Below are 18592 nucleotides of genomic sequence, written 5' to 3' on the forward strand. Positions count from 1 at the left end.
TCGCGTCGCTGCAGTTTCAGTGCGGTCGTACCTTAAGGCATGAAACTTGGTAACTAATACATATGTACGTATGTAGGGAAAAATACATATCGTCGATGTTTTTGCAAAACCGCCTATCTTACGGCACTCAATTTTAGCAGGAGATTTTATGATTCTTATGCATAAATCTCGATGCCTGGAGTTCAGGGTTAGCAAATCTCATTTTTGTCACAATGGCGATTTAGGCGGTTTTGCAACCGGTCGATGGGCGGTTTTGCAATAACATCGACGATATGTATGTATATCGCACACCCTCTTCAAGAGAACACCTCAAAAAAAAAACGTTTGCATAAATCAATTCGTAGGATTTTTCCCAAATTAATATAAATATTTTTTTCTTTATGATTATATTCTCTAACTAGAAAACTACTGTTATACCTGTTCTTGTATTAATTGCGCTGAATCTGTACCATCCACAAGGAATTATGTTGTGCCTCTTTTGAAGACGGTGTGCGATATGTATATAGATAGTCGCTGACTTTATGAACCGCATATTAAGAATCATTTAAGGGAGTTGACATAGAACAAGTAATTTTTAGCAAAAAAAAAAAACCGAAAAAAAACTTCAACTCTCATATAAAAAAAATATATATATATATATATCTCATGATCCACTGATCGGATCTTAACCAGATTAGTATGGGACCACCTCTGAGACACTACCTTTCCGATGCAAAAAGAATTATCGGTTGACGTGGTCCAAAGTTATGCGGTAACATACATAAAAAAAAAAAAAGATCCCGACGAACTGATAACCTCCTCCTTTTTTGGAAGTCGGTTAAAAAGTATCTGTGAAGCGCAAAAGGAAAGCGTATTGAAAAATTAAAAAAAAAAAATATCAAAAAAACAGCGTAAATGTATCCATTTCACAGCAATTTTCGGTACTTGTCGATACGTTTCTGCCGCAAACCTTAGTGGAAAAACGGATCATCAAAGCCCGAAAATGGAATCGATAAACGGACAAAAATCCGCACATCATCTACTTTTTTCCTTTTTCTGGTCCATTTTCGGATTTGTTTTTTTTGGCGGGGATGTTGCGCTTTGGAAATGAAACTATGTACGTCGCAAAAATTAGAGCAAGTCATCACAAAATGTTCGTACGCTCTATTATAATTAATTTTTTATTAATATTCGCTATTTTACCCTGAGACGATTTATAAACATTTAGAGGAATTTTGGGAGGATATTTTGTTTTTAGTTATTAAAAACTCAAGCTTTTGTCATTTTTTTTAAGAGCTTCCTGCTGTCAAATTTATTAGTTATAAAAAACAAAATTAAAACGCCAGCGCTAACATCGAAAAGTGCGGTGCAACAAAATACCTTCAGCGTTTCTTTTATGTTATGTATGTTCAAAGCACATAATCGTTTTATTTTTCTGATAGTATCTTAAATGAAAACAGGCATGAACCGCGCGCCAAATGGATCGTTGCCAGGAAGAGCACACGCATATTTTGGTCGCATGTCGGCAATTGCGTGGTGGTGAGACGTAACGAGGAAAGCGCAGACTAGGCGCCACCTACATATTTGCATAGGCAACAAACAGCCACAAGTATACCGCGTGTGTCGTTGCCACTATTGATTTCAATATTACTTAACTTGTACCAAACTTTGTACTTGTTGTAAATAATATTATTTAATATTTTGAAAAAATTCCCTGCTCAGAGTCAGTTAATGATTCGTTAACGGCATTTAATGAAAATTAAAGTTAAGTAAAGAAAAACCTTTACTTAACTTTTTAACGAATGATTTTGAAATTGTTTGATTTTTTCCAATAAATTTCAATTTTTGCAGCTAAAAATCTTAATAAATTTTTATTTTTTTTTTAATGTTCAGAAACAGTTTGATTAATCTTTTTCTTTTTTTTACTTTCATTTTATCAAATTTTTTATTTATTTATTTTTTGTTTCAAAAAAAGTACATATTTTTTTAATTTCGTTTATTTTTAGAAAACTTTTCGCTAAAAGATAAACAGAATAAGGCTAATACCTCCTCGTTAGCAGATCTTTCAATTTATCTGTCGAAATACCGAAAAGACCTTTCAAGATAGTAGCCGGAGTAGATAAATAATCGTCATACGAAAAACTTGTGTCTTTCGAAAGACTGTGGTGAGTTGAAAGACAGATGCCAGAATTGACCTGTTAGTGGTATTGCTTGTCTTTTAGCAGACAGTTTCTAAAAAGTAAACACAATTTACAAATATAGTTGCTTTTTTAAGCAATAAAATCTTGAAATTGAAAAAAAAATTAAATAAAAAAAGCAAAAAATTAAATAATAGGAAATTATCGATGATTGTTTTTTTTTTACACGTTAAGCGTAGGTGTACATGCGTGTAATAAAAAAGCACAGCTAATATAAAGTTCTAAAAATTAAAAAAAAAATAATAATTAATAAAAAAAGGAAAAAAAAATGAAAAGAGGACTCCAACTCGGATCTCACGTGTGGCACGCGAGAATTTTGTTGCAGCCCAGTATGCCTTGAAGCCCATTCAATTTTAGTCAATATCTCGGAAACTTAAGGAGATATCCAAAAACTGGGGTCGAATCGTCACATACGATATCGTATTACTCGTCACGTAAAAACATAATTTTCGGTTTATGACATACATATGTACATATGTACGTGAACGTACTCTTTATCCCATTAAGCTTATACAATAGTAGCAATATTCAATAAAATAGTAGCAAAATCCAAAATAATTTTCTTTGATATTTTTATTTATTTATTTATTTTTAATAATTTTTATTTTATTTTTGGATATTTCCTTAAGTTTCCGAGATATTGACTAAAATACTGAACAAATCAAGATTTTTCAGGTGGCGCCATCCGTTTTTGGATATCTCCATTGGTTTCCGAGATATTGAGTAAGAAGTATCGTTAATTTAGGCCATATTTTTTATTACATTTTCCGTATTTCATACAAAGTGGCTGAAAAATTCTTGATAAATGTTGCATAGGACATAATTTTACTTGAGAAAATCCTTCAAAAACTTAAAACTAATCAACAATAAACATATATATATATGTATATACATATGTACAAACATACCTAAATGTCTATACATCCCTGCAGAAAAAAATTATCAACTGTTAAAAAATAACCCACCTGTTGTTAGCTTTTTTGCGGGATTGCTATTAAATATATACCTTGTGGTTAACTACAAATAAATACATAACTTGAAACTAGTTGAAAATTAATGCAAGAGTAATGCAGACGTAATCGGGAGGTTGGTTTCTTTGTACAAATTTCTATTTAAATATCCTCATACAAATTTTTCTTCTAATACACGTTTTCTGCACTTCACAAATACTTTTTCCAATTCAAGACAATTAAAATGAAGATTGAAATTTTATATTATAATTTTGAAATTATATCTGACGGAGTTCGAATATGGGACCACTTATGACGAACGTATTATTTTGAGTTGTGTCTCTTTTGAAGACGGTTCGCGATATGTAATGTAAAATAAAGTAAATAAAAAGGTTTTGATTTTCTTATTGATAGTTGACATGTTATACAGATAGTAACCACCCTAGACTATTTCGCGGTCCTTGCCATAAAAATATAGTTAGCTTTCCTTATACAGATTATATTGACCTTTACTTCCTTCCTAATCAACTTCAAGTTAACTTATGTATATGTAGTTAGATACATTTCCGGCAGGGATGTTTCTTAATGTATATGTATACGTACATATTTGCACCCATATAACATAATTTGTTAGTGGGTGGGCGACTCATTCGTTTGCTGCTGTCAGCTTTATCACGTAGCCCACTAAAAAATATTTATACATACATAAGTAGTATATCGTCACTTGAAATGCAAAAGGACGTAACACATCGCAACTGAAATGGAAAAGGTAGTGACTGATATTTATTTATTTTTTTTCATAAAATGCTGTGGGTAGTTGTAATCCGATGAAAACCATCATATAAACCAAAAAGTGAATTTTGAATTTTTTATTAGTTATGACTTTTTGCATTTCAGGGATGATTTTGTTACGTCTTTTTTCATTTCAGGTGACGATATGTAGCTACTACAAAATTAGGACTCAAAGGCCTTTGGCAATTGATAGAAAATATGAAATTTTGACGGATGAAACTAAAAATTTGACAGTTCTCATGGTAAATACGAACATATAAATATGTATGTATGCACAGTATTGTTTGGCGGCAATAAGGAGTGAAAACCAAAATGGAAGCTAAAAAAAAGCACAAAAAAGCGTACACTACTTGTAAGTTGCAAAATAGATATAAATTTGACCAATTTCAGCAACACATAAAAATAGAGCTTTCGCACGAGTGTTTGTTTGTTTTTGTTTTTTTTGAACTGTCAAAATTGTACTTTGCATTTGGCACAGCAAAATTCAATTTATTTGTACACCATAGTAAATTTGTTCACCTCGTCTCACCACGGAGAAAAATTTTACCGATTGGCACACAGCCTAAAATAGAAATCATAAGTTTCGTTCCTCAACTTTTTTGGATAAAAATTGCAAAACTGTCAAAAAGCAAAATTGCTCCAAGAGAAATAGAGAAAAACCAAAAAGTACGGGAACGTTTTTCGGGTAAAAACTGGTAAAACTGTCAAATACACTTGAGCGAACAAAATTATCAACAGAAAAAATACTGAGAATTTAGCAGCATTCGCTCTCAAAGAGACAAAATATCCACAGAAGTACGAGAACGCGAAATTTTTAAAAACTTCCAGCCTCCGAAACAGCTGATCGCTTCCACAGTTGCCACTGGTGGTGGGTAGGGATGCAAATTTTGAGCAGTAACATCGATACATCGATGTTTCGATGCATCGGAGAAAAGAACATCGAGGCTAAAATACATCGCTAGAGAAACATCGATATATCGATGGTTCCCGATGTTTTGCAATTTGTTAATTTCTAATTAAATTTAAAGCAATATTGAATACTTTAATAATTATGAATGTATTTTCCTATATTTTATTATCTTTTCTATACCCTTTCTATTATAAGAATCAAAATGCATACCATCGTAAGGTCGTCCGGGCCTAAAGATCCTAGGCCTGATCTTGTTGAAATTCTAAGGGGTGTTTGGTTCCTTTTTCAACGGCTATACTATTAGCATACAGAATGAATCCAACAATTTTGTTGAACTTGGGGCCATTTTTTATGAAAAATGTTGTGGAAAAGCAACAATAATTTACAAAGCTAAGAAGTTATAGCTGCTGTTTGGGAGATCACCACATCTACTAATCAGACTTCTTCAACCGCGATTTATGTGGTGAACACCGAAATAGCAGCTATAACTTCTACCTTTTGTAAATTATTGTTGATTTTCAATTACATTTTTCATAAGAAACGGCCTCATGCTCAATAAAATTGCTGAATATAATTGGCATAAGGCCATAAATAACAAAAAAATTCTGAATGGATGATAAATTTAAGGTCAGTCAAACATACCGAAAGAAAGTCGGAGAGTCTCCTTAAAGTCGATGTTTAAAACATCGGTAAAACTTCCATCGATGTATCGTAAATTTCGCGATGTTAGTAAATTGTAAACATCGATGGCAAACATCGAAAATTGAACCGATATTATCGATGTTTTAAAAACATCGATGCATCGTTTGCATCCCTAGTGGTGGGTCCTTTGGCAATTTATTTTCTGCTTGGTGCATTTTCCCCGAATTTGCATTTTATACAATTGCATACTTTTGGCATCGAAAAACCTTTTTAAAATACGAATTAATTATATCGGAATGAACGAAATATTTTTCTCAAAATTATTCGTGATACCACAAAAATAAGAGAATATCCTCCAAGCACCCATCCTTGATCCAAAAAAAAGTTAGTAGATATATCTACAAATGTACATTTAAAATTATAAAATTCTAATTTCAACAATCAACCTACCAAAACTGACAAATTCGGCCAACAAAATTTCAGCTTGCTGCTGTCTATTTTGGTATATTTAAAGGACAATTATGGTACACACGAAAAATGACAAACGGCAACCATAGTCAGCATACACTAAAGTAAACAAACTGGAGATTAATAGTAAGTTAACTAAAAATAAACTCAACAAACCTTGGGCTTAATAACTTTACTATCTGTTTCGTTGTTTACTAACATTAAATAAAATTAGTAAAATTTGCCATAAATAATTCAAAAAGGTCATATTTTCTTTTGTTTATTTAAAAACATATCGAGCCCTAACCGCCAAAATAACGTAAGCGACATTTTTTTCAAAATTTTCTTTTTGATGCAGAAATATTCCTAGAGCATCTAGATGCATTTCTGCATAAAAAATAAAATTTTGAAAAAAATGTCGCTTACGTTATTTTGGCGGTTAGGGCTCGATATGTTTGTGATCAGCTGAGTTTCTTACTTGCAAGTTTCGCAAGTAAATACAATTTGTCTGCTATGTGCCTGCTTGCCTATGGTGCAATTAAAGTAATTTCCGCTCTCAGGACTTCATGCGCCGACTAACGCCAACCCTAAAATTTTGAATAGATTAATAACTGCAGAGATGGAAGTTGCTTGCGGATATTTCCAAGAGTGACTTCATAAAGCGTAAAATGTACTTCAGAAAGCGTCAAATGTACTTCAGAAACGGTAAAATGTACTTCAGAATAGTCAGTTGTAAAATGAACTGACTATTCTGAAGTACATTTTACGCTTTCTGAAGTCACTCTTGGAAATATCCGCAAGCAACTTTCATCTCTGCAGTTATTAATCTATTCAAAATTTTAGGGTTGGCGTTAGTCGGCTCATGAAGTCCTGAGAGCGGAAATTACTTTAATTGCACCATAGGCAAGCAGGCACATAGCAGACAAATTGTATTTACTCCAATGCAAAAACCCAATTACAATTTTTATTGAATATCCAATTTTCTCCCCATACTGCAACGAGTTAGCTATAACGCAGGAACTGCAACTGAATACATACATACATATGCATATGTACATAAGTACTCCACCATTCCAATGCATCCACTTCGTTACTACATCCACATTCGCGCTGTGCCAGTAGACTTCAAATTTGGACAGAGAACGTTAAGTTGCCAACAACAACAAAAATGTATACCCGGGTGCATACTTACAGCTGTGTTCAAAAAAATAATAGTGCCGCTGGATCATTCCCATCAAACAAGAAACTCAAGTGGTACACATAAAGGATGTATATAAAAAGCTTAAAAAAGTAGCTTCTAGATATTTCCAGAATATTTAAAGTTGCATACGTATATTGAAAATATTGGTTTGTTCAAAATAATAGTATTGGTTACCTTAACGAAGTTAAAACTAAAGATACAGCTAATATTTTACACTATTTTTTTGGTTTATTTGTGTCTGATATCTTGTATTCAATATATTTCACTTTAATTTGGATAATTTTTTGATGTTACAAAGGGCCGCTAAGATCCTGATAGCGCCTAATACGGATTTAAGCCCATTGCTATTTCAGAATTGGTTAGATAATTGTTTTTTTTCCCCCCCGCAGACTTTCTATCCTCTTAAGGCCCACATATACAATTTTTCTTTGTCTTATACCGATCATTTTGAACGCCCAAAGCTTTTTTTTGGTATTTATTAGGTCGTTAATCTATTAGGGACCTTTTTTTTGGTATTTTCCAATATTCATGTAGTACTAACATGATTTTATACAAAATAAAAGTACATTTTTTATCTATAATTGACCTTGATCATAAGGACAGGACAAATACCAAAGTACGGAAAACATGGCAATACCGTAGTGCTCTACCCAGCACATTTCACTTTGTCTCAAACTGCACCTTAGGCGGTTTTCTGTATTTTGTTGACTACGAATGAACAATCTGGAAGAAGACCTATCCAGTTTGAGGTTATTAGTTAGTACTAAGACTCGATACTCTTAGTTTGACTAATTCATTAAGCTCTTTAGAACGTTCTATTCATACCATCTTGAATCGTGAAATATGATGTCATTATGAAGAATTTTCCCTTCAATTATTAATCGACCACATAGGTCTACAATATTATTTGAAAGATTTAGCTCATTCGTAATCACAAAGTGGCCTATTCAGACGGTCGCTTAGAATGTTGTTTTGCACAAGTTTATTGTTTTTTTTTTCAGTTATTAATAGATGTAGAATAATGAGAATTGTGTATCCAACTATTTTTTCTGAGGTGCATTGCAAATTTTGTCTTGATTTCTTGGTATTATTACCACTTCTCGCTTATCGATAGAGAGATGCGTTTATTTTCCCAATTGCAAAAGAGGATACTGTATTTTTGAAAATTTTACATTGAAAAATTGTCAGATAAATTTAAAAACATCTAATTATAGAGACATTTTTATTTCCTTAAAATGTTAGGGCTTTTCAGCTTAAGCACTACAAGGTATTTTTTGAACAGCTGGTTTTTGGTGCATATAGGCAAATGCCTCATAAAATGTCACATTAAAACAAAACTGTCGCTTTCCTTTTTACTTTTCGGTTTGTTATTTTCTAACTTAAAACATTTTATCACAGCTCTTCAAGTTGCAAAGCAGAACATGTCTAAAAATAACTTTTATCATTCTGCGCCGTCCCGCTTTTATTTTTTTGAACACAACTGTATGTACCTAAATATATATATGTATGTATGTATGTAAATTTATATACGTTGATATTATTTCACCCTGGAACAAGCCTGCATGGCAAGTAGCACAAAAGCAGAAGAGACCGGCAATAACAACAACCGGCCACGGCAACCAATAACACATGCTGTCGCCCTTCCATTCAGCCATTTTAGTTGCTTCTCGAATAATCTATAAATTTGTATACATATTGTTCATTAATAAAAGCAACTTTAGAATTTTGTTGTGATATCAACAATATTGTTGTCTGTCTGAATATGTGTCCTCATCAGCATTCTTCAAAAGCTATATGAAAACTTACTAGCAATGCTGATGTTCAGAAAATAGCGAAGATTTGTGTTTGGCTCTTAAAATTTTTCTAATGTGTAAATATGGACCATCTCCTAGATAGTTTTCGGCGAGAAAATAGATTTTCCATTCCATTTTGGACAAAAATAGCATTCCATCAGCACAGCGCGATAACAACAAGAGCACACAAACGTGGAATATTCTAGTTATGGCTGCATTTCTTTATTCATTCTGAACGTTTGGAATAAACTTTTTTGTTTACTTATTCTTTAGAACGTTCCTGATGATATGTTAACGTATATTTCAAACACATTCTGTTTATTCCGGCTGTGAAATGGGATTATCCGGAATGTATAAAGAAACGCAGCCTATATGTACGAATGCTAGTGGTTATTTAGGGAAGCATCAAACGAAAGTACATTATAAAACACATAATAATAAATTAATTAAAGTAGAAGCTATGTATGTATGTATGTATGTAGCTTGCCTCTTTTAACCGAAAAGTCCGAAAGAAATCTTCTCTGATACCGTACAGGTTTTCTTGATAATTGTCGCCGTGTTCCAAACGGCTAAGCTTGTGAAGGCAAGTTTATCAGTTAAAATAACACGTACACAGTCGAATAGACATCTGCGACTTAATTTTGGCTAACGGCACCTAGTAAGGTTTTTGTTTGGCAATTTTTTTTCACGTCAAATTACTTGCGTTTTATTCCAGTTTTTTACAATAGCTTTTGCATTGTTCTTTCAAAATTTTCTGCAATTTGCCATTCCCATAGATTGAAAAAAATTTTATTCCAATTGGATTCTTTCTGTGCATGCAGTTTCTTTTCTGATCAAGTATTTTAAGCTTTTTTCACATGAATTTTTTCATACCAAGTTTTTGTCTACAAGTTTATTTTTTTACTTACTTTTTGACAATCAAGTTGGTGGTAGGAATACGAAAGAGCAATGAGCGGAAAACAGCACACTTTATCAGAAACGCAATTTTTCTTTATTAACGTCTACCACTTTTCCCACAACTTTGTGGTCTTCTTGCGAATCAGACACAGATTGGCTTCGCTGCCGATGCTCTTGCACATCAAAATTAACAACTTTTCCCCGCACTTTTGTATATTTTTATTCTAATTCTCAATTATAATGAGCACATAGATCCAGAACCACCAAATTAAATAATCCAAAAATTGGAAATTACTGCAGGTTTCAACCGTTCACCTAAATACACGAACTACTCAGCTTGTGGCAAAACAACCGTTTGTCGCAGAAGAAATTTCGACGAAGCAATTTTTGTTTTGGTTTCGTGATTATTCCATTTATCACTAAAGATGTGCAGAGTCGATACTTTTATGTATTGGTCGATACTCGGTACCGATTTAAAAAGTATACAATACATTCGTTACTCGTTGCCGAAATGTTAAAGGTGGCCTTACAGGATATGTATTTGCATTTCGTCGCCTGGGTAAAAGATTGTCGTATGTTAATTTCAGTAGGTTGTGGGGTACTGTTTATGAATTTGTACAAGGATTTTGGGTTGCTGTGCCCAAACGCGTGAATCGAATCAAATCACAGAAAGGAGAATTCTACGTAGTAAGGGTTATAATCCCTAATCGCGGCCGAAGGCCGCCTACGCAGAAAGGTGTTCTCTGCAAAAGGTGTACAGCCCCCCTTCTTCGGACGCAAGTTTAACTTTGTTTTTTCCTTGCAAAAAAGCTAAAATTCCCCTATTTTCAAACAGCTCCCCAGAGGTCTGTGGGAGAGGTTGGGGGGAGGGGTGGTTTTTAGTAAAGCGGCGTCAATCCTCTTTCCTTGCTACACACGACGAACATATCCGCGCACATGCGCGGCTTGCGGGTCATGTTCGTCGTTTGTAGGGTGGTTTGCGAGCATGCTCGTCGTTTGTAGCGTGGTTTGCGAGCATCGCATTGGAAACAAAAACAACAACCTCATTTTGTGTTGATGCTTGAAGTGTGCACATCGGCGGATAAATGCATCCAGGCCATGTTATTTAATTGAAGTTTTGATAAATGAGGCTAAATTACTATAAGTATATGTATGTACGTACATACAAGTAAAATATAAATAAATTTAAGCAACACATACATAAAAAAGTTAAGTTAAAAGCATTGCAATTGCATCATCCGCGTCTTCCCTTTCCATGTTTACGCTTTGAGTACAAAATCACTTATGAGCCGCTCGCCGTCTGTGTCTGTAGCAAACGACAGCGAGCATGTTGGCGCATATGTGCGCGCAGATGTTCTTCGTGTGTAGCCAGTCTTAAGAGCGAAATACACCACACAAGCGGTTTGACAAACCAAGCGAAATTTCCCTTTGCTTCAAGCCATTTGTGCTGTGTATGGGGGTGTTTGAAGGTTTGACGGCGGTTTGTCAAACCTTCAAACACCCCCATACACAGCACAAATGGCTTGAAGCAAAGGGAAATTTCGCTTGGTTTGTCAAACCGCTTGTGTGGTGTATTTCGCTCTTAAGGGAGCCGATTTTGTCAAGAGGGAGCGAGAAAACTGTTTTTTGAGCAAACCTTTTTTTATTGAATCATGTAATATGACTGCATCACTAAATAAATTCTTACTAAATTATCGAAAAAATTGTAGTCAATATCTCGGAAACTAAAGGATATATCTAAAAACTGTAAACACCAATCGAAAGACCTTAATTCAAAATATGTAACTGCATCTAGAACTAAAACGACGATTTGTAAAAATTTCCCTTTTTCAATTCATATGTAATTATATCTGACTGTCTCATTACCCAACTTTCACCGATTTTCTGTACAAAACATCGTTATCAAGGCGAATTTATACAAGGTGGTGTTACTGACGAATTCGGATTTTCGCAGCGGTCCTTCTGAAAGTCAAAATAATGGCTGCGTTTCTTTATACTTTCCGGATAATCCCATTTCACAGCCGGAATAAACAGAATGCATTTGAAATATACGTCAACATATCATCAGGAACGTTCTAAAGAATAAATAAACAAAAAAGTTTATTCTAAACGTTCAGAATGAATAAAGAAATGCAGCCAATGTGTTTGTTTTAAACAAGGCGAACTCATATTATAACAAACACATAGTTTTGACATTCAGAAGGACCACGGCGAAAATCCAAATTCGGCAGTAACACCACCTTGTATAAATTCACCTTGAACGTATTTTCACAAAAATTAAAAATCTGAAAAAAATTGGCATTCCTCAGATCCTGTCTCCACAGGAAAACACNCCAGCTCACTGTTAGCACCTAGTGCCTAAATGTATGCTACAGCTTCAGCGTAAACGTTAAAAATCAAAATATGTGGAACTTTTGGCATTTTGCATATTTCTAGCGCTTTTTGTAAGGCCCTGTCTCCACAGGAAAACACTGATGCCGTGATAACCATGTCACAAAATATATTTCCAATGGAGACCGCCAATTTCTCATGGGCTGCAATATATGTTAGCGCTTATTGCTTGACTTCTATTGCAGGCAATTCGATAGTTAAAGCCCTGTCTCCACAGGAAAACACTGATGTCGTGAAAACTATGTCACAAAATATATTTCCAATGGAGACCGCCTATTTCTCATGCGCTGCAATATATGTCAGCGCTTATTGCTTGACATCTATTGCAGGCAATTCGATAGTTTGACAGCCATATTTTCATTTGAAAGAAAGCGTGCTGGTGGTAACATCGATGAAATTTTTATATTAAATCAAAATAAAAGTCTGTTTCTTATTGGATTATTTATGATTACGTTTTAGGAAATTATTCAGCAAAGTTTTTTAAAGATTTAAATGTTTTTAAACACCGAAATTGAGAGAATGTTGTCTGGTGGCGTCATGCGGCAAATGCTTATTTCAAGACATCAAAGTGCCCACACACAAAAACTTGCAATCACATTGCTCGTCAAAATGACAGTTGGTAGGCCATCGGTGTTTGCCTGTGGAGTTCTGCGGTAACAGCCATATTTTCGTTTGAAAGAAAGCGTGCTGGTGGTAACATCGATAAAATTTTGATACTAAATCAAAATAAAAATCTATTCCCTATTGGATTATTTATAATTACGTTTTAGGAAATTATTCAGCAAGTTGAGAGAATGTTGTCTGGTGGTGTCATGCGGCAAATGCTTATTTCAAGACATCAATGTGCCCACACACAAAACTTGCAATCATATTGCTCGTCAAAATGACGGTTGGTAGGCCATCGGTGTTAGCCTGTGGAGTTTTGTGGTAAAGAAAACGAACCGGTGAGCTAGAGGAAAAAAAAATGGACGTAGACCGTCCCTTTTTCCTGAGTTGAATAGTAACTTAACTTAGAATTTAAAGTTCTGAACGACGACCTACGGGCCACAGCTTCCAATTTGTTATCTTCGTTATCTAAACGCTTTGTCGATGGCGACAGGATTTTTTTGAACGCGGCAGCGACATCATGAATTTTTAAAGCTAGCCTAATATTCGTGGCTTGCGGTTTGGTACGCACGCAGTCGAATTTGTTTTTTTTTCGTCACTCGAAATTGGCTTGCGTGCGTTTGCATTTGATTTCATTGAGCGAAATGTCAAATCAAAATGTCACGCAGAACAAAAATTTGGAAATCGAGCTAGTTTCTTACGCACGCCGTTCAATTTCGGTTGGTCCCACACAAGTTGTATGTGCATGAGAAATTTTTGACAGTAAATTATCGGCGTGCGTGAATATTAGGGTAGCCTGTTATGCAGTTCACGGTTACATAAAAATACAGCTCTGGTATTATTTTCACATTGGTGAATATACATTGTGTATTCGTGTCACCATGGTGAATATATATTTGTGTTTATTTTTCTTCTGGTTACGCGAAACAGGCAGTAATTTTTATTGAATTTCTTCAAGTGTTTGCACATTTTATGTTTTTGTTTTATAATTCCAGGAATTTTATATGTCATCATGAACAAGATTGTCCAAGGAGCAACTGAATCATGTTTGAATACTTTTAAAACATATTGGCGATATGCTGTTTTCCTGCTGGATGCCCGCAATTTCATTTGCTAAATGTGTACGAAATTTGTTTTGAGTGCTTTTAAAAGTAAATTCGATTAACTACTTTTTTGTAATTATGTATTCCAGATATGCAACGCACACTGCCACTCTAAGGATTTTCATTATTGAGCAATTATGTAGCAAAAACGCAGGGGAACCAACCATACAAGATTTCGGATTGCTCTTTGGGTGCAATGGCTACCGAAGTTTTCGCAACACAAAATAACACGCTATCAGTGTACATACGTGTATCGAATATAATTTGACGAAGACTCAAACAATGGCATCTTCAGCCAACATGACAGAACTCTGTTGGTCGGCCATCCACGTCGCTGTGAGCCAAAGAAATTATGTGATTCAGGAGACGGGTTCCAACTTTCGCTATCGCTAAAATGCTTAAGTTAACATATTCGAATTTTTGGCGATCTCCAAAAATCGCGATTCTGTCTTCCCTGCCCGCTAAAAATTGCCTAGCCTAAATTTGAGTATTTTATCCAGCCGTAAGTCGCGCTGTGCAGCAACAACAGCTGTCAAAATTGGTTTCCAGAGCAATGGAGATAAATAATGGAAATATAAATAAGTAATATTTGCGAAGAAGATTAACGAATAGCCTTCGCAAAAAAACGCAAATCAACAAGATAATTTAAAGATTATTTCATAACATTTGTGGAACTGTTTACGCTCACAAAAGAGCTTTGTAACAATCAGCCTTATTCTTAAAATTGAAAATTGAGGCTGAACGCCTTTGAGGAGATCCATATCAATATCATAGAATAGCAGAGCGACTACTCAAAATTTTCCGAATTTTTTTCGGGATATTTTGCTCGTAATGAATAAAGCTTTGTATATACATACGTTTATTTTTTGTATAAAATTAGTTGCAAGAAAATCCATATTCCTTTCAGGAAGTTACTAACTAAAATATAATTGGTATTTTCGTCAAACATTTACTAAATCATTATGAAAACCATTCATTTCCGTGCGTGAAATTCAAAACGACTTCTTCCAAATAACCGATGCAAGAATGGAGATTTAATTTATTAGGCGTCTTTTAGTAGCTTTTTGCGAAAAGAATTTTAACAAAATATTGCTGATTTTAGTTAAATAAATCATTTATTTCAAAGAAATTTTTATATATTTTGGAGATATATCTAATTTGTTGGCGAAGTTAGTGATGTTCCGATATCGGTACTTAGAAGTATATACTCGAGTACCGAGTATTTTAGTACTTCGATATGCGTATACAACTACTTCATGGGTATCGAGTACAAAGTGCAAATATTTACTTGTTTGCTAAATTTGGGAAAATTCACTGAAAATAGATCTGTGTTGCAGTTTTTGAAAAAAAAAAACGATTCAAGATGTGAACCACTCGATTTTGGAAGTGGAGAGCGAAAATCGTATCGAATTAGAGAGGATGTTGAGGCATTCTATGATTTGCGGAACCGTTGTCTATATATCGTTTCGAAACCGAAGAATCAAATACAAGAAAACAATAAGCTTTCTCATTCTTAACATCTCTTATTTCTGCACTTCCAAGTAACCCCATTTCAAAATAGAAGGATATGAAAAGGCATTTTTCCGCTCTTCATAAACCTTTCTCCAACGTATGTGGTTATATTGTAAGTGGGTATTGAATTAAAATTTCTTTTGTGAGTACTTTCCAGGACAAGTAGAATCGAGTATTTCCTAGCGATACTTTAAGTAGCATCGAGTATTCTCTTCGATACTTGCATCGAGTACATGGTGGTATCGGACGAACACTAGACGAAGTGAAGGCTTCTAAGGTGAAGTGAAAAACTTCAATTCAAGTGACAGCGGCAGTACTGCCTTGTATAAATACCCCTTGATTTGCAACATGATTCAATAATACAAGGTTAGATAATTATTGACAGCTGCGGTTTGACACTCCCTTACAAAAGGTTGCATTTACGAAGGACAGAGAAAGGGCAAGAATGCAATCCCTTGTTTCGAAAATGGTAGTAGAAAAGTACGCAAAGTAGGCAATTAGTAGTGAAATTCCTTTCGTAAATTCTAATGTATTTGCAGGAAAACTGGCATTTTAAACGAAATGTTGAACGTAATATTGATATATATACGTGAATTACGTAATTTATANCATATTTATCAGTGTTGCCATAAATAAGTCACGATATATAAGAATTAAAAGTAAGGCTATCCACATACTAGTCAACAAATTTGTCCTGCAAGTAATTTTTTTGTGAAACGGCAGTTATGCTACTGAAGAATATATTGTACATTTTCTTGGACCCCTCGGGAAAATGTTTTAAATCAAGTTAGTTTAATTTTACCATTTTTTATGATGAAATGCTTGTTAGATTCACAAGTTATGTGATTTTCTTAGTGATCTTAATTGATTTTCACGTATTTTTTATACAATAAATTACCATCACTTGCATGGCACTGGAATTTCATAAAATGGTCTATTTTTAAATGAAATTCGAAAAATATTTTTGGAACGTATTCGATTTTGAAATTTACGTAAACTATTGAGGACAGCCCAAAACTTCATAAAGTTTAATAGGTTTTCAAAAACATTAACAAAGTTTTTAGTAGCATGCTTCCAATGTTACAAAAATTTTATGTAGGTACAATATGTTGTACAAATGTACGGAAAGGGTTAACAAAATTCAGGGACTAAAAATAAAATAATAAATAATATTTTACAATTTTTGACACCAAAAAGTAAAGTCCGACCGATTAATCGGCATCGGCATCGGCCGTTTTTGGCCCATTCTTAGCCGATTCTTTTTACTTTTTCCGTAATTTTAACAAATTTTCATACAAAATTTGAAGCTGTTTAATCAGACTTTTTAGAACTTTTTTGAGTACGCAGTTTTTTAAATTTTAGTTTAATAAGGTGCAAGTCTAAAGTAGCTAGGTAAGTGTTGATTTTTGACAATTTTTTGTTCATGCATTTTCTTCCAAACAAGGTATGTTCGAAAATTTTTTTGTATGGAGAAAATCCGCATTTCCAAAAATCAATAGTACATCCTAGTTACTTAAAATTTGGATTACTCGATTTTCAAAATTATAAAACCTGCAGCGTAGGTCGTATTAAAAAAAAATAGGTGTCAGATGAAAGTGCTGGGCCTCTTGATGTTGCAGAAGGTTTAATTTTTTTGCTTAAAAAAATCACAAGATTTACACTGTTCGCGTTATTTTAGAAAATGCGGTGCCATATAAACAGAAAAATAAAAATCAGAAGTAATCGGTAGTATTTGCTCAAAATAATAAAAGTAAAAATATAACAAAATTTCTTTGCTTTTTATTATAAAACGCATAACCGGTACGGTCTCCGAAAAATTAGAAGATATACATATATGCTATTTTCCGACAGTGGCGCCGAAGATCCCTTCCTTGCCCACCTTGGCACTGAAAGCGCCAAGCACGATTTTTATACGTGTCGAGATCAGCGCTAATATTTATGTACGATCTAAGCGCTCATAGAAGAGATCCTTGGATGCGTCGTCCTTTGCTTCCATCGGGGCATTGGCACATATGAACGAGATGTTTAAGAATCTCGCTTTGATGCGGATTGTGGCTTATGTTAGTCCACTAGAGTGAACGCCGGCACTCGGCGACGGAGTCTCTCTCCCACCACAAAACCCAACACCGAATTTGCGCTCCTTTTCGTCACAGCTGCAGTAGACGTCGCAAGACTCCACGCTTACCTTCCTTGCCCCGTCCATCGCATTTCATGGATAGCGGTGACGTCAGCCTTTATTTTCCCTAGGACATCAACCAGCCGGGCAAAGGCACCTTCTCGATTAAGGGTTCGGATATTTCAGTTGCATACCCTCAAATCATAGTCCTTTCTACGTTTGCCATGATCGTCCTAAAAAAAGGGGTTATCATCATCGGGCAGGGTTTTAGTGTGGCGGGACCCAAAGCCAGCGCAGGCGGGGTTTTGCGCACTCCCACTTTAGCTAGCCTCCAAACGAGTGTTCGAGATCGCTACCCATAGGGTTCATGGATATAAATGTCCGGACGTAGTGCGCTGAGATTTGAACCGCCCTTCTGGCCACTCCCAGGTGAATGGCAGTCAAAAGCTTTGCAGTACTGGGAAATGTACAGAACATAGTGGTCAAAGGCGAATATCACAACTAAACCCTGATGTATTTTTTAAATTTATAGCTCTACATACCTGTATAGTAAACCAAATAGCCGGACCAGACGTTATTCAAAATAAAAAGAAGTGTGGTGAGGCATTTCACCACAATGGTTCCATCTCTCTTCTCGTAACCCACGTGCTTTGGCAGCCGTGCTGGAGGCAATGACGGCTCTTGCATTGTTTAATTTTTGCGTTAGTCATCTGCGAGTCGAACCCAATGAGCAGAGGGCCTTTTACGGCCTCCCAATAAGTTGGCCGGGCACATATCCCCGAACGTAGTTGGAAGGTTTTGATGCTGCGAGGACGTAGCAAGGGCAATTCTGCATAGACCGACCCTTGCATGACTTCTACTCTTGGTTTTAGACAGAGGTTTCGTGGCGCCCGAGGTCTGCATAGCTGATAGCTCCTTCTTTCGTCGCCGTTCTCGAGTGTTCGCCGCAAGATTGGAATTGGGCAATGTCACACCAGAACTCGCCACACTATGACTCGAAGAGCCATCGGGCCAGGTATAAGTGTGTGTCGCCACAGATTTTCTTCTCTTGCTGC

At 35.0% G+C, this 18592-nt stretch overlaps 1 protein-coding gene and 1 long non-coding RNA gene across 2 annotated transcripts in view; one reads left to right on the top strand and one right to left on the bottom strand.

The window, feature by feature from the left end:
- The window catches only part of Pdcd4 (Programmed cell death 4), a 44807-nt gene extending 34595 nt beyond the window's left edge, over nucleotides 1–10212 (bottom strand). Inside the window, exon 1 of the mRNA XM_017617983.1 lies at nucleotides 9821–10212. The gene's annotated coding sequence lies outside the window, so the exon portion shown is untranslated. The remainder of the gene's footprint in view (nucleotides 1–9820) is intronic.
- Nucleotides 10213–13706: 3494 nt separating this feature from the next.
- Nucleotides 13707–14771, top strand: LOC108364344 (uncharacterized). The gene is made up of 3 exons (XR_001847747.1): nucleotides 13707–13739; nucleotides 13802–13927; nucleotides 13999–14771. It is a non-coding gene; the product is annotated as an uncharacterized LOC108364344 (long non-coding RNA).
- Nucleotides 14772–18592: the final 3821 nt, after the last annotated feature.

Source organism: Rhagoletis zephyria, unplaced genomic scaffold, assembly GCF_001687245.7.
Source record: "Rhagoletis zephyria isolate East Lansing unplaced genomic scaffold, Rhagoletis_zephyria_1.1 Rzeph_scaffold_01540, whole genome shotgun sequence".
In the NCBI taxonomy this organism is placed as follows: Eukaryota; Metazoa; Arthropoda; class Insecta; order Diptera; family Tephritidae; genus Rhagoletis; species Rhagoletis zephyria.